The sequence below is a fragment of the Lithobates pipiens genome, unplaced genomic scaffold (genome assembly GCF_037356315.1).
Source record: "Lithobates pipiens isolate NorthernLeopardFrog02 unplaced genomic scaffold, aLitPip1_a1.2 Scaffold_16, whole genome shotgun sequence".
Taxonomy (NCBI): Eukaryota; Metazoa; Chordata; class Amphibia; order Anura; family Ranidae; genus Lithobates; species Lithobates pipiens.
The window spans coordinates 360600229-360616167 of NW_027507748.1; positions in this window are offsets into that span (position 1 = coordinate 360600229).

A 15939-nucleotide genomic window follows, 5' to 3' on the forward strand; every position below is an offset into this window, starting at 1 on the left:
AAATTGTATTTGAACCTTTTAGCCTGGGTTCACACTAGATGCGGTGTGAATTCACAGCAAATTTGTTGATGATTTGGCACCGCATCTAAACCACAACCCATCCATACAAATCAATTGTTAACAACACTCCTCAATCGGTTTGCAAAAAGCAGAGCGATTTGCAGAATCAGATTGCATGAGTGTGAACATTCAATTCTGGTGCAGACAAAAAAAGGGTCCTGCACCACTTTGGTGTGAATGTGGTGCTATTTGAGCCATACAAATCCATGGCTCAATCACACCCCAGAACACTGCATGTAATTCGCACAGGAATGTGCTGCGATGCCTGTGTGAATTACAAGCAGTGTCCACACCACAACAGTGTGAACCCGGGCTTGCAGTCAAACTGGTTCCGCACTCTTGTCAACCCACACGTTCCTGTGAAAGCTGTTGTATGTCTAAGTGGGTGCCGAAGTGACCAACGCCTGGAACCGAGAGCAATCAGAATAACGAATGTCACCAGCACATCATTGGTCTTCAAAAACTGTGTCCAAAGCTTTATTAAGCAATCACATCATTACAGCAAACAGCAAAGTTTCAGAGTCTCACAGAACTCCTTTACCAGGCATGTGATGAAGGGATCCTGCGAGACTCCGAAACATTGCTGATTGCTGTAATGATTTGATCGCTTAATAAAGCTTTGGACCCAGTTTTTGGAGACCCATGGTGTGCTGGTGACATTCCTCGTTCTAAAGCCAAACTGGGGTAATGGCTATTTTATATTTGTTATGTCCCCATAAGGGCTCATGCACACAGATGTATAAAATATTATGTTCAGACTCATATGGCGCAGTTTTATACAGATGTGAGCACAACAGTATTGTAGGCTATAGGGCCTGGGTCAGTATTCACCGTAGGGTCCAGCGACATAAACCTAAAGAAGATTATTTTGCATCTGCAGTTTGGCTTAGAACATATTTTATGTGTTAAAGTTTTATATGAGTAGCGCATGGACACTGCCCTGACTCTTTTGCCACTGTCTAGTCGATTTTGTTTATTTTTACAATTCACCCTGGCCTTTAATGAGTCATTCTGCACCACCACCGCAGCCTGACTCCCATGAAGTGTACACACAAGCGTTTTTTCCGTCGGACGAAAAACTCCTGAAGGTTTCTCCGATGGAATTCTGCTCAAGCTGTCTTGCATACACATGGTCACACCAAAGTCCGAAAATCAATAACACGGTAATGTACAACACATATGACGGGACTAGAAAAGAAGTTCAACAGCCAGTAGCCAATAGCTGTCGTCTCATACTTGCTTCAGAGCACGCTTCGTTTTTGGTATGTCTGTCAGGGCTCTGCACGCGCGGTTGGACAGACCGGGCATCGGCGTGTGTGTGCGCACCAGTGTGCATCCCGAGCTAGCGCGGTTTGGCGCCAGTGGGCCTATTTAAAGGTGACAGCCGCATTTGTTCAGTGCTGTTTTGTCTGCAGCTGTACCTGAGACTTCTGTTACCTGCCTATCTGTTTACCGTTATTGACCCGGCTCACATCTGACTCTGCTGCCTTCTCCTGCTCTGATCCCGGCTTGTCTGACCCTGTTTATGGACTGCTTATCCTTGATGCTGAACCTCTGCTAGCCTGTGACCTTGCTTCTGCCAGCAGCTCCTGCTTCCTGCCTGCCTGATCTGACCCAGCCTGTTTGACTAATCTTCTGCTTGCTCCAAGTGTGCTGCACTCCTTCCAGGATCCACTACCACTGTTCCAGTGTCTGCTGCTATCCGGCTGTGTGATCGTCCTTCTGTTCTACCAGCTTCTGCCAGTTCCTGCAGTTCCAACCGTCCAGAGGACTACTCCCACTGCCTGCATCAACTACTGCTTCCAGCTCAGACACTCCTACCCCGCTGCGCCCACGGGTCCACTGTCCCACTCCAGTGGACCCTGAACCAGAGTCATAAGAGAAGTCTTCTCCACCAAGTCAGGCTCACCTCCCAGGTACCTAACAATGTCGGAACAGCATACAGACGAGCGGTTTTCCCCATAGGAATTGGTTCAGTCGGAAAAAATTAGAACATGTTCTCTTTCTAATTCCTTTAGAATTTTCTACATAAAAAGTCCAATGGGGCCCACACATGATCGGAATATACGATGAAAAGCTCTCGTCTGACTTTTTATGTCAGAAATCCTGCTCGTGTGTACATGCCATTTAAGGGCCATGGATAGGGGGGGGGGGGGGTAAACATAAACAAAGAGCAACTAGGCATGTGCAGAATGATTTTTGTTTTCTGTCATTCTGAATCAATGACTTTGTTGTATGCACCTTAACTCTGTATGAACATACCGGTGTAGAGTTGTGATGAAAATGTTTGCACTATGACAGTTTGTGATGCAGGACATTTTTGCCATTCGGATCCTACATTTGTTTACCATATGCATGAACTTCAAGTACAGATACCACTGATAAATATTTTAAATAAATATTCCTCACTGATCCCAGCGCTCATAAAAGGGTGTCAAATTATAAGCTGCTATCATAAAAAAAATTGTATAACACACAAATATATAGTATAAATAATTCCTTAACCCCTCACAGTATGAGATATACTATATTGACAGCGCTCAATAAAATAAGGCTAACAGAAAATAGGAAAATAACAGTTAATAAATTCCATAGATTACACCAGGGTGCAAAGTCCTAAATTGTGGATAGGAAATTCCAGCTTAATGTTCATAAGGAAAAGAAGAAGTCCATCTCCAAGCCATTCACCAAACCGCCAGTGTAAGCAAACTCCACGCATGGTGACGCTCCCTATGGTAATGCACTTACCAAAATTCTAAATGAGTATAGGCACGTCTATTAGTCACTGGCTCCTGGAATTCCTCAGCACTACACCTTCAATTCAACATTTCTCCACCCAGCACAAGTTCACATATAGAAGAGATCAGAAACACAATCCATAGTGCAAACTGATTTTAATAAGCAAACTTCTTGCGCATTCTTAAAAAAACATACGTACACAATCAAACTGTATCATGTCATATATCGTGTCACCAGCAGAGGTCAACGCTTGTCTCACCTCAGTCTGGATCCCTAAGCTCGTAAACGATCTCGGTGTTAGCGGCGGTTCCCAGGAAAAACAAACCCTCTCTCTGTGGTGACGTACAGCTGCTCGGTCATGCCCATACACGTTTCGTCACTACGTCTTCGTCTGTGGGCGTGACAGAGTACGTCACCACAGAGAGAGGGTTTGTTTTTTCCCGGGACTCGCCGCTGACACCGAGATCGTCTCTCTGGTTTACAGCAGAAGTGCTTAGCATGCTCTAGAGCAGCCTTTCTCAACCAGGGTTCCTCCAGAGGTTGTTAGGGATTCCTTGAGCAATGAGAAATGTCTGCCTATCATATATGTAACCTCTGACACAATGATCTTTCTAGCTATCTGTAAGGGGATAATACTTCCCAATGGCCACAAATTTAGAGAGCACTCTTCCCATTGACCATCAAACTAATGTACCATGAGCTGTACCATAAGCTGTGGATAAACCCGAACACATATGAATTACACAGGTTCTGAGGCTAGATTAATGCAGGTAAGGCACCAAGTGAGTTTAATTACCACCGTAATAACCCGCAGAACCTGTGTAATTAATATGTTTGGGTTTAAAGGGATGAGGTGGATCATTGCAGCAAGTCTAACCACTATTTTAACTGGCAAGATTAATTGATTCACGCCCATAATGTGTATAATCAAACTTACTTCAGTGTAATGTCCCATACTGAGAATACTATGATAATGCCCTATGGGAGGGCTATCAGAAAGCGATGGCACTCTCTGCTAGTCCTGTACTATCACTGATAATTGCTGGGGAAGACTAGTGATCAGAAGGCAGTCAGCATGGTTGCTGATCATGTATTTACTAGAACATTAGTAATTACATGATTTTGTTGACAATGACAAACCTAACCTGCCTACTAACTTCTCAAGGTACATTACAGCAGGCTGTTAAAGTTGAATTCCAGGTATGGATTTTATTGCATATTTACATTGGTCCAGCTTGGACTGATGTAAATATGCATACTCCTTCTGTGGAGGCTGAAATTCACTGTTGTAATTTACCGCTACAACAGTGATCACCATTTTCCGAATCCTGTACCAACACAGGAACCAGGAGATAATGGTGATCACTGTCATAGCAGAGACTTATACAGTGATTTCCTGCTTCCACAAGGATCCCACAGGTATGGAATATTCATACTTGCATTAACCCAAGCTGGAGATATTTTTAACTATGCTAAAAATGGTATACTTGGAATTCACCTTTAAAGTGAAGGTTACAAAAAAATGTATCCTAAAATATTTATCATATGCTGTTATGTCTAAAATTAAATTTTTAAAACATTTTTGTCAATTTAATAACTTGTAAATAAAAGATAAACACAATATTAAAGCAGCATATTAGATCAGTATGCTAAAGAAAAAAGCATTATATGTCCTTAAAAAACAAATTTCTAAATTATTTAAGTAGATTAGTTATAGAGTTATTGTCAAGATTATGCTGCTAAATTTGTTCTGAGAATCTAAGCATCAGTGATGGCTGGTCATGGAGCAATAAACCAATGACACTTTTGCCTATGACCCAGCTTTTAACTATGGGAAATGTAATTGTAATTGTAAATAAAACATACATTTTAGAATGGATATTTATTATCAGTAGAATGCCATAAATAAATCAGCAAATTCTAGGGCATTCATCAGACATCTAGGCAGTATAATATATTAGCCTTTCCTTGCAGACAATGCCAGAGTGGAGCATGACTGCTGGAAGCACCATGTCACTCTCAGGCATAATGTTTTATGTGAATCTGAAGTTATCAGTATGAGAGGAAGGTGCCCACAGCTCTTTGCTCTGTGCGTCTGTATCAATCCCCGGCCTCTCCACACACAATGTTGCTTATCTACCTTTGCATGCCAGTCTGTGAAGAGGTGAAGACATCAAACAGTGGCTGCTTCTCTGCTACAGAATGACACTTTTTGGGTGCCTGATAAGGGATCATTTCAAATCTTTTCTTAGCCATTTGTAATGGGGCTCAACATCAAGGAACGGTTCGCTGACTGATATCTCTCTGAAGGAATTTTAAAGACAGAGCCTGTATTCAAAACACTGTCATTTTCAAATCTGCAAGACATCAGCGACTGATGTTTTTACTTTTCTTTTTACTGCTGAAATGTTGCCGCAGAAGTGATGAAGACTGTAATCACAATTATAGGATGCAACTCTGTGTGTTTCCATTGAAATATTGCTGTATAACAAAACTGGAAGGAAATGGAAGCGTGAAAATGTGCAGGGCACAGAGAAATATGATCCTTTTCTAGGCAGGAACATCTATAATCTCCTGTATATGTATGTTAGATTTTAGAACAAATTTCATATGCGGTAGTTAGTCTTACCAGGCTGGTAGTTTTATTATACTGCCAATGTACGGTACTTTCAGACTTCGCATTTATCTAAAGCAAAGGGAAATCTGGAAAGTGAAGAAAACCACGCCTCCTATCATTGGTAAACTTTTTTGTTCTGTTACTGGATCTGTAATATGGTACCAGGAGAGTCTGGGGGTTAAGCATTTTTAGCATTGGTAGAATATGATGTTTTTAGACTGTTTTAGAGACATCTTGTTGCCTGTTATCCTCTTACTACAAACAACCTTGCCTGGCTGTAGGTGGCTTGTAGTCGGTCCGCCGGAGCCTGGACAGCTACCGTTAGCTCTGGCCAGGTGGCTCCTCTTCCACAGGCATATAAGCCTGGAGCACAGTATAGAAGCATTTGGCTTAAAAATGTGACATAGGCTGTAAGGTGTTTGAAAGGGCCTTATAGTGAAGTCAAAGAAGTATCCCCGGAGAAGGTGACGCATACCCCTAGCTGCATCCTTTTCAGCCATCAAAAGATTCACCTTTGACCATGTCTGCTTGACCAGGTGTTGATGTGTTCCCAGAGTGGTCCAGAGACAGGAATGTATTTTCCTCCACATGATTGTGGAGGCTAGGGAAGCTCTTTTGAAAAAAACAAATGGCTGGGTACATACACCATTAAGGTAATTCCACTAGTTGGATATTCAGGAGTAGGGATGAGCCCGGTGTTCGATTCGAACCCATGTTCGAATCGAACATCGGCCATTCGTCCGTTCATCAAAACCAGAACTTTGTGGGCCGTTCACATCAAATTCGTGTTGATATGAACGGTCCATAATGCACTGCATCAGTCACAGTGCATTGCTGGCTGATGATTGGACAAGCATGCACTGTGACTCCAGATGCTTGGCCAATCACGGCAGCGAGGAGAGCCATAATTGGACACAGGTTGGATGCCTGTGGCCAATTATAGCTTAGGGGGTTTAGTACACACCCCACACTATATAAGGCTGCCAGCGCGGCAGCCTTGTGTTGTGTTGTGTGTTGCGGCGTTGATAGAGAGAAGGATAGGCAGGGACAGTGTCAGCTGTGCTTTACTTCTTTAGATAGCTCTGTTACAGTGAGTGTAGTGTTCAGGGAGAGAGCAGGATAGGCAGGGACAGTGTCAGCTTTGTTTTGCTTCCCAACCTAGCACTGTTACAGTGGGTGTAGTGTGCCTCCTGCACAGCATACACCTGAATCTACCCCCCCCCCCCCCCCCCATTGCTGGTTGTTGTGTAGTTGATTTGTGCAACATAGGCATCTGCCTAACATTAACATAACATATTTTGGGTGCGGTGTTCCCCTTAATATCCATACAAGACCCAAAGGGGCTGGTAATGGGGTAGGGGGGCTGATGGGGTAGCCATGCCATTTTTCTCAAAGATTTTCATCCATATTGCAAGGACAAGACATTACATTAAAGCCGCAAGCAGTTTTAAGTGGCTTTTTTTCCTTTACAAATGTCATTTTGTGCAGGGACTGTTAAAAACATGGGAAACACATGCCACTTCCCAGGCATACTTTAGACACCCCCCAGGTACGATATTTAAAAGAATATTTCACTTTTTTTTCACTTTATGAATCATTAAAATGACTGCTCCAGAAAAAACGTCAGTTTTCAAAACTTCTTTTTGCATTGATGCATGTCCCCTGGGGCAGGACCCGGGTCCCCAAACCCTTTTTAGGACAATAACATGCATATTGGCCGTTATAATTAACACTTTAGATTTCGAACATTCACGTCCATTGTAATTAATAGGGTTCTAACGTCGTACAAACTTTAGGTCCGTTTGCAGCTTCTGGTGCAAACCGAACCGGGGGGGTTCGGCTCATCCCTATTCAGGAGTTTCAGCTCCAGAAACTTGACCAAATTGTTATTAAATGGGTGTGGGAGAGTTTACTCCCCCCAGTAATTGGGAAAGTGAAAACAAATAGATGAGGTATGCAACTGGAGATGGTAGAGAAGGTGTTGGTAAGGTCTAAGATTTCACCCTTTATTCCATGGTCATTGTCTATGGTTATCTCCCCTCCCGTGCTGTTTTAGTGGCTGGAGGTAGAAAAGAAGAGGGAGGGACTATTGTTGCCAAGTTTTCCCACCATTTACTCATCCCACTAAGTTCTGTGTTGGAGCTTTATTGCATGCAGGTAGAGCCCAAGTGGCTGCTGCTTAACTTTTTTGCTGAAGGCAACAAGTATGGTAGACTATGCCTGTATAATGTGTTTTGAAATAACCGCTTGTAGGCTTTATTGGAGGACTGTGTGTGAGAAACTGACACAGTTGGGATACAATGACTGAGCACCCTCTTGTAACTTTAGTTCCCTCTCAGGAACTTTGCAGCATGTCTGACACAAACAGATCTCTCTGCTATTACATATCTGAATTGCTGGGAAAACCCTTATAACTTCTAGTAACGTTGGTTTCCAGAGGCTAAAATGCTGTGTTCTCTTTCCCCTGGCCTTGTTCAGAAATCAGAAAGGGAGCTTCCTTTGTTGAAAACATGAAAGAAATCATCGAGGAAGTTGATTTTGTAGTGAGGCAGTGGAGGAGTTTTCCTCCCCGGTAGCTTATGAAGTACAAGCTATGGCTTCATGCTAAATGCTTTACACTGTGGACATAATAAGTAATGCAATACACACCATCTGTTACCTAATAGCACCTAATTCCCCCTGGCCAAATTAGACCCCTATGGGTACAAGGAAATGGACAACGTCTAAAAAGATTTTTCCAGTACACACACAGATTGATTGTGCCCTGACTCAACTGCAAAACGTTTTATACTCTTCCTAAACTGTTTGCTGATGCTATCCTATGGAAAGGATTTTGAAAAGAAATTGTCTATTGGGGAACTGGATCCGGCCATTTTAGTTCCCCTTAAACACTTTATAATACCTATTGAGGATGATCCTTCTTTTAAAGATTCAGTTAATAGGCATTTTGGAGCCCTTTAAAAGGCTTAATATGCTCTTTCAGATTTGGCCCTCCAATCTGCAGCTGCTACAATGTCTGTTTGCCAGACTACTGCTAACTGATCAAGATCCTCTTGGAACAATTACAGCTGATGTCTTCAGCCCTATTGTTTGTGATGTTGCTCTTCAGATTGTAATTTGCTAAGTCTCAGGAAATTTCTATTTCTGGGCATATGTGCAGTATTTTGTGTCAAAAGCGTGGTCTGCTTAGCATGCGTGTCAGAAATGCCTTCTACATATGCCATTTGATGGTAAATATCTCTTTGGGGAATCCGTTGACAAATTCATCAAGACAGGGAAAGGTACCCAATAAGAAAGTCTCCTTCTCTTATGGATACTACCTCTGCTCAGAGAAAGTGATGTTTACTAGAGATGAGCCGAACACACCCCCCCCCCCCCCCCCCCCCCGGTTCGGTTTGCAGGAGAACATGCGAACAGGCAAAAAAGAAATGTGTGCGAACACCATTACAGTCTATGGGATGTGAACGTGAAAAATCAAAAGTGCTAATTTTAATGGCTTATATGCAGGTTATTGCCATGAAAGTGTTTGGGGACCTGGGTATCAATGCAAAATATATTTTTTTAAATCTTTCGGGGGCAGTGATTTTAATAATGCTTAAAGTGAAACAATAAAAATGAAATTAAATATTCCTTTAAATATCATGATTGTGGGGTGTCCTTAGTATGCCTGTAAAGTAGCGCATCGTTCCCATGTTTATAACAGTGCCACAGCAAAACTGCATTTCTAAAGGAAAAAATGTCATTTAAAACTGCTTGCAGCTATAATGTATTGTCAGATCCCAGCAATATAGACATAAACACCCAAAAAAATGGTGTGGATGCTGCCCCCCCCCCTCCCTCCCACACACACACAAATCCATACCAGGCTCTTCAGGTCTGGAATGGATATTAAGGGGAACAATTTTTTTTAAATGGTGTGGGGGTCCCCCAGGTCCCCAGGCACTCTATACTCTGAACAGCAGTATATATACTATACAGCCTGCCCTAATATACTCTGCAGAAAATTGGGCCTTAGGTGTTGGTGATACCAGAACACTGTAAGCCCTCACAGTTGTACTTGTTGGGTGCAGGAACTGGCCCTGCTGTGAAATATTATATCAAGAATTGTAATTACACCCCCTGTTACACAGGAGCAGAAAAATTGGGCCTTGGGTGGTGGTGGTGATGCCACAGCATTGTAACCCCTCACAGATACTCTTGTTGGGTGCAGGAACGGGCCATGTGTTGAAATATATATATTTAAAAATTGTAATTACATGCCCCTGTTAAACAGGGGCAGAAAAATTGGGCCTTGGGTAGTGGTACCCTAAACCAAAAATATTGTTGGAAGCTAGCATCATCAAGATTGAGGAGGAATAGGATAGTCCAGCATAGGCAGTCTTCAAGGGATCCCACAACCATAGCAAAGTCAATCAGTTACATCAGCATCAAGTGCTTGGTAGCTGCTGATCTAAGACAGGCTCACATTCATAAAAATGAACCAATCAATGGAGTTTGTGGACAGGCGCACTCTTTGATCCATTACAAAACCCTCCAGCAGCACTGAATGTGCATTCAGAAAGCACGCGGGATGCAGGACGGGCCAATAGTTCAATTGCATATTGAGCAAGTTCTGGCTGGTGGTCCATCTCCAAGACTCAATAATCCAATGGATGCTCTATTGGAAAGGTCTCAAGTCTGCTCTAGCCCCTAGATATTCCTGCACCATATAATGCAGACATTGGAGATGGTTGCTTGAACCGATCAGACCTTGGTGCTGAGGACCAAAAAAATAGTTTAAAGGCATCGGTTAGACGGCCTCCTTCTCCACCGCTCTTCCTCTGATTCAACAAAGCCTCAGCAACACGTCCAGCACCAGGAAATGGTAACCTCCCAGGGTCTGGAAATGCTTTGCACAGATGTTTCTTCAAGACCTCCTGAAGATGTTTCATCCTCTGCTCCCTCTGCGAAGGCATGATGAGTTCTGCAACCTTACCCTTGTAACATGGATCAAGAAGGGTTGCGAGCCAGTAATGATCCCTCTCCTTGATACCATGAATCCTAGGGCCCTTTTGCAGGGGCATTCAATTCTGAGTCCTCCTACCTCCTCCCAGCCATGTACAATTCCTTGGGTTTCTGGGGACTGAAAACCATCCCTGGAAGACTGCTGCTGAATGTTCTCCTCTACATCCATGCTGACACAATCCTCCTCTATTTCCTGTGTGTTTGGCAGGCACGCTGGAAATCTATTTGGATAAAGGGGGCCTTGAAAGGAAAGAAGTCCTCCTCTTCCTCCCGCTGTTCTGTCTCAAGTACCCTGTCTATGATTCCATGAAGCGCGTGCTCTAACAGGAAGAATAGAGGGACAGTGTCACTGATGCATACATTGTTACTGCTCAGCATCCTTGTGGCCTCCCAAATGCTGACAGGACAGTGCACTCATCGTTGATCAGTAGCCACTGTCATGGCAAAAAGAAGCCAAGCTCCCCTGACCCTGTCCTGGTGCCATACTAGCACAGGTACTCATTGATGGCCCTTTGCTGTGTGTGCAGCCACTGCAGCATTGCCAACGTTAAGTTCCACCTAGTGGGCATTTCACAAATGAGGCGATTGAGGGGCAGGTTGCATTCCCTTTGAATGGCAGGCAGCCGAGCACTGGCATTGTATGATCAGCGGAAATTACCACAGACTTTTCTGGCCTGCTCAAGAACTGCTGCACCACCAAATTCAGGATGTGTGCCAAACATGGAACATGGGTCAAGTGTGCCTTGGGCGGAGAGAAGGTTGGTGCCACTGTTGCATACAACCATTCCTGACTGAAGCTGACATGGCGTCAACCACCTCTGAGCTTGCCCCTGCAGAGCTGACAGAATCTCTGCCCCAGTGTGGCTTCTGTCCCCTAGGCAGACCAACTCAAGCATCACACGTCATCTTTTAGCCTGACTGCTTGTATAGCCCTTTGAACACTTATGGAGCACTGCTGGTTCAGAGGACAAATCTACAGAAGAGGCCATAGAGGAAGAGGAGAGGAGGCAGTGGAGGAGAGAGCTGTGGCAGAATCGCCAAGCGTTCCCCATGGCCACCTGCAGAGAGTGCACCATGTCCACGACCACCACTGTTGACTGTAAACACAGAGGCTGCTTGCCCTCTTTAAGTGGCCTGTGAGCAACTGCCTCTCCTTTGTGGCCTTCCAGACATGATGTATTTCTTTGTTTTGCAACACCACACTACACTGTATACTGTGTACACCACCTAAAGTGTATTATAAACTGTACACACTGTATTAGATACTGTGTACACCGCCTGCACTGTATTAGAAACTGTATACACCACCAGAAGTGTAGTAGAAACTGTACACACCATATTAGATATTGTGTACAACAACAAAAAAGTATTAAATACTGTGTACACTGCCTGAAGTGCATTAGAAACTGTACACACTGTATTAGATACTGTGTACACCGCCTGCACTATATTAGAAACTATACTACGGCTGCACTGTATTGTGTACTGTGTACACCACCAGAAGTGTAGTAGAAACTGTACACACTGTATTAGATACTGTGTACACCACCTACACTGTATTAGAAACTGTACAAGGGCTGCACTGTATTGTATATTGTGTACACCACCAGAAGTGTATTATAATAATGTATTCAATGCACACTGTATAAGATACTGTGTACATTGCTTGAAGAGTATTGAAGTGTATTAGAAACAGTACACCACCGAATGCACTGTAGATATAGGCTACTCCGGATATAGAATGTGTGTGTGTGTGTGTGTGTGTGTATATATATCATTTTTTTTTCTAACAATCTATTGTAAATAAATGTCTACACAGAGTAGTTTATATCATTCCCTCAATTTAAATTCCTGTGAGACCTTGGAATCACAATCTGGTGCTCTCTGCTATTCAGAGACTTCTCTTTGAACTGATAGGAGACATTTCATTGGAGGACCTCACCAATAAAGCTGCTTTTTGGTTGCCATAACTTATTTTAGTCTTGATTTTTAATTATCAGCTCTCTTGTAAAGAGCCTTTTGTGTTTTTCACCTTATTTTTTACCTAAGGTGGTCTCCTTTTCCACCCCAATTAGGATGTAGTTCATGCCGCCCCCTGTCCTGCTCCAAAAAATGACAAAGAAATTGCCTCACATTGTTTGGATGTGGATAGGGTTGTCAGAGTCTACTTGACAGCCACTGCCTCAATTTGTAAGTGTCCCTTTCTGTTCTACTTGGAGTTACTAATAGAAGATGCCCTGTTTTCTGTTGCACCATTTCCAGGATGATCAGACTATGCCCTTGGAAAAAAAGATTCCTCCCTTTCCCATCTGAGTGCATTCCAGGGCTGCTGGTGTCTTTTGGGCTTTGCAGCATCAAGCATCTGATTTTGTAGGGCTCCCAGCTGGTCCACATTATACAAGTTCTACCAGGTGGACATTCAGACCTCTGCAGATGTGACCTTTGGCTGTAGGGTGCTTCAAGCTGTTATCTGAGTATTTTGTTCAGGTTCTTTAAACCTTTGTGTTGACTGTGGGCTCTTTGGCAGTTCTATGTCGCTATGTTGTTGCCCATGCCTCTGATTTTTTTTGCTTGGGTACATGCCATGGTCTATGAATACAAGTACTATGCCCTGTACTGTATGAGTAAGTTAATAGTAATTTTGGATTATAGTACAGGACACAGATCCCTCCCCTCTGTGCCTTGATCACTCTTTATTGCTTATTACAAAACTGGAGCCTCACAGAGTTGGCAGGGCTTTATGAGCATGCTCTAGTCTAGAGGCAGCCATAGCAAACATTTTTTCCAGCGTATAATCACTAGAAGGTAAAAGCATATAACCCATGGTTTATAAATACACACCCTTTGCCCTGTACTGTACTCCAAGATTAATATCTTACAGGTAAGTCAAAACTGCTACTTGGAAATTACAATAAAAGGTTAAAGCTTACATGGGATTTTAGTGATTGAGTTTCAATAGTTTAACCACTTCATTCCTGGATCATTTTGCTGGCCAGAGCACATTTTGAGATTCGACACTGTGCCGCTTTAACTGACAATTGCGTGGTCGTGCGACGTGGCTCCCAGACAAAATTAGTTTTTTTCCCCCATAAATAGTTTAATTTTGGTGGTATTTGATCACCTCTGTGGTTTTTATTTTTGTGCTATAAACAAAAATAGAGCGAAAAAAAAAACGCATTATTTTTTACTTTTTGCTATAATAAATATCCCCCAAAAATATATAAAAAAAATATTTTTTTCCTCAGTTTAGGCCAATGCATATTCTTCTACATATTTTTGCTTAAAAAAAAAAATAAAATAAGCGTTTATTGATTGGTTTGCGCAAATGTTATAGAGTCTACAATATAGGGGTTCGTTTTATGGCATTTTTATTATTATTATTATTTTTTTTTTTTACTAGTAATGGTGGCGATCTGCGATTTTTTTATCGGGATTGCAGCCTTTTTTTGGCTTTAAAGAAAATCCAAAACTACTGGGTTCTGGGAGGAGTTTTTCAGCTGTAAAAATACTCTAACGACAAAAACAATGCTGATAAACACTAAAAAAAGCTAAAAAACGCTAATATACGCTAAAACACTATTGCAAAGACATTAAAAAACTCTTTGCAAAGCTACTGCCATTTTTATAATGTAATTTTAATGTACAGTGTGCATGAGGCCTTATACTCACCTGATACTTAAATCTTCCAGAAAACCACACTTTCCCACGATCCAGCAGTGGACTGTTCCTGTCTATGGAGTGTGCTCTGGGTGTTCTGATGTCAGGAATGAGGATGAGCTCAGGCATGTTTGCAAACTGCACATGCAGAGCCCGCCAGGAAGTCGGCACTGCACAACGCTAATCACAAGCAGTGAGACATTTCCCGATCTTCCTGGCGGGCTCTGCACGTGCTGTTTGCGAACACGCCTGAGCTCATCTTTAGTCAGGAATAGTACATTTTCTTTTTCTTTTTTCTTTCTTTTACTTGTTCAAATATTTTTATTTAAAAGCAACAAAAGTTTTATTACAAAGGTACAAGTATGAGTGCCAGAGGTACATTTGTATAGTACAATGTAGCAGGCGCTAAAGCATGGAAAAGACCATGCTGGGTCAAAAAAGAGTACATAGCAAACATCAAAGGGAGGAAAAAATCTCCATAATGCTATACATATGTAGGTTGAAATTCTTGGCATAAACACAGCCCCACTTCATAGGAAATATGTTGTAAAGTGCTGCGCAAACTGTTGGCGCTCTATAAATCTTGTAGAACAATAAAAAAGAAAATTTGCCCAGAGTTCAACTTTAAACCTTTCCTTTGGCTCTTCACAGCACATAAATGTGGTGCTATGGGAATGTCTTCATTCAACCCTATTTTTCCACTTTTTTTTAACTTTTTTTTTGATTACTTGTAGTTGCAATTCTGCTGGTGGACCTAGGTCTAGAGAGCAAATACATGTTTGCCCCTTTATTAAAATAATCCATTAATCCACCATGAATAGATTTACGGCTGATACTGTGTTGTATTGTATTTGTCAGTTAACAATACAGGCTTTAAATCTTTTTTTTAATAACCTTTAAAATATTATACAGCATTTACAATCAGCAGAACATTGCATTACATACATGACTGTAACATGTGAAGCAAGCAACAGATGCATGTTTGCTGGTAAAGAATACAAATAGATCTAGCTGAATGGAACTATGCTGAAGAGAGCACTTGTATGTATCACAAAATGTATGATGGATGCACCCTGAGATCTATATGCACTGGTGTGTTTTATCAACACCTAATGACCTTCTCTCCATCCCCAGTACTGGGAGGGTGGGAGATGTCATGGATTAAAACACATGCAATCAAGCATGCAGCTGGGACCTAGCGACCCCTCTTTATCTTCCATTGTGTGAATACAAAGGGATAGAGATTATAAAAATAATAACCATCATTATTCTATAGGACTAGAAGCCCCAAGGGGAGATCATAGATTGTGCAGTAGACAGAGATTTAACGTTAGCCTGTCAGATGTGAAATAGCTGTATACATAGTAGTCCCCAATGTGTATATTTATCACTGTACAAATATACTGGGGATAGAAGGGACGTTTTCCTGTTGCCTTATAATGTATGTAGGCGCTGTTTTCTTTTGCTTTTCTTTTCCTTCAAAAATATAGTTATGCTGTAGAATTCATGTATATTTATAAAAAAAAAAAATGTATATATTACTGTGTTGCATATATCTGCTGTGTATGTCCATATAAATGTGCCTACATTTATAAAGACGTATGCATGTTTTTAAATAAAATGATTTATTGCAAAGTCCAATATGGTTACACAAACAATATGTTAAGGAGTTATCCATGATTTGCCAGATACATTGTAAAATCTATCAAATATATTTCTATGCATTGTATGTGTCTCTTGCAATGCACTGAAGTATCACATATTTTAGGCATCCAGTCTGAAGTTTGTAGTTCATGGCATTTCAAAGTCAGTTTCTTTCTATCTTTTGGCGCTGCAGAATATTTTCTGGTTAGAATTCTGAC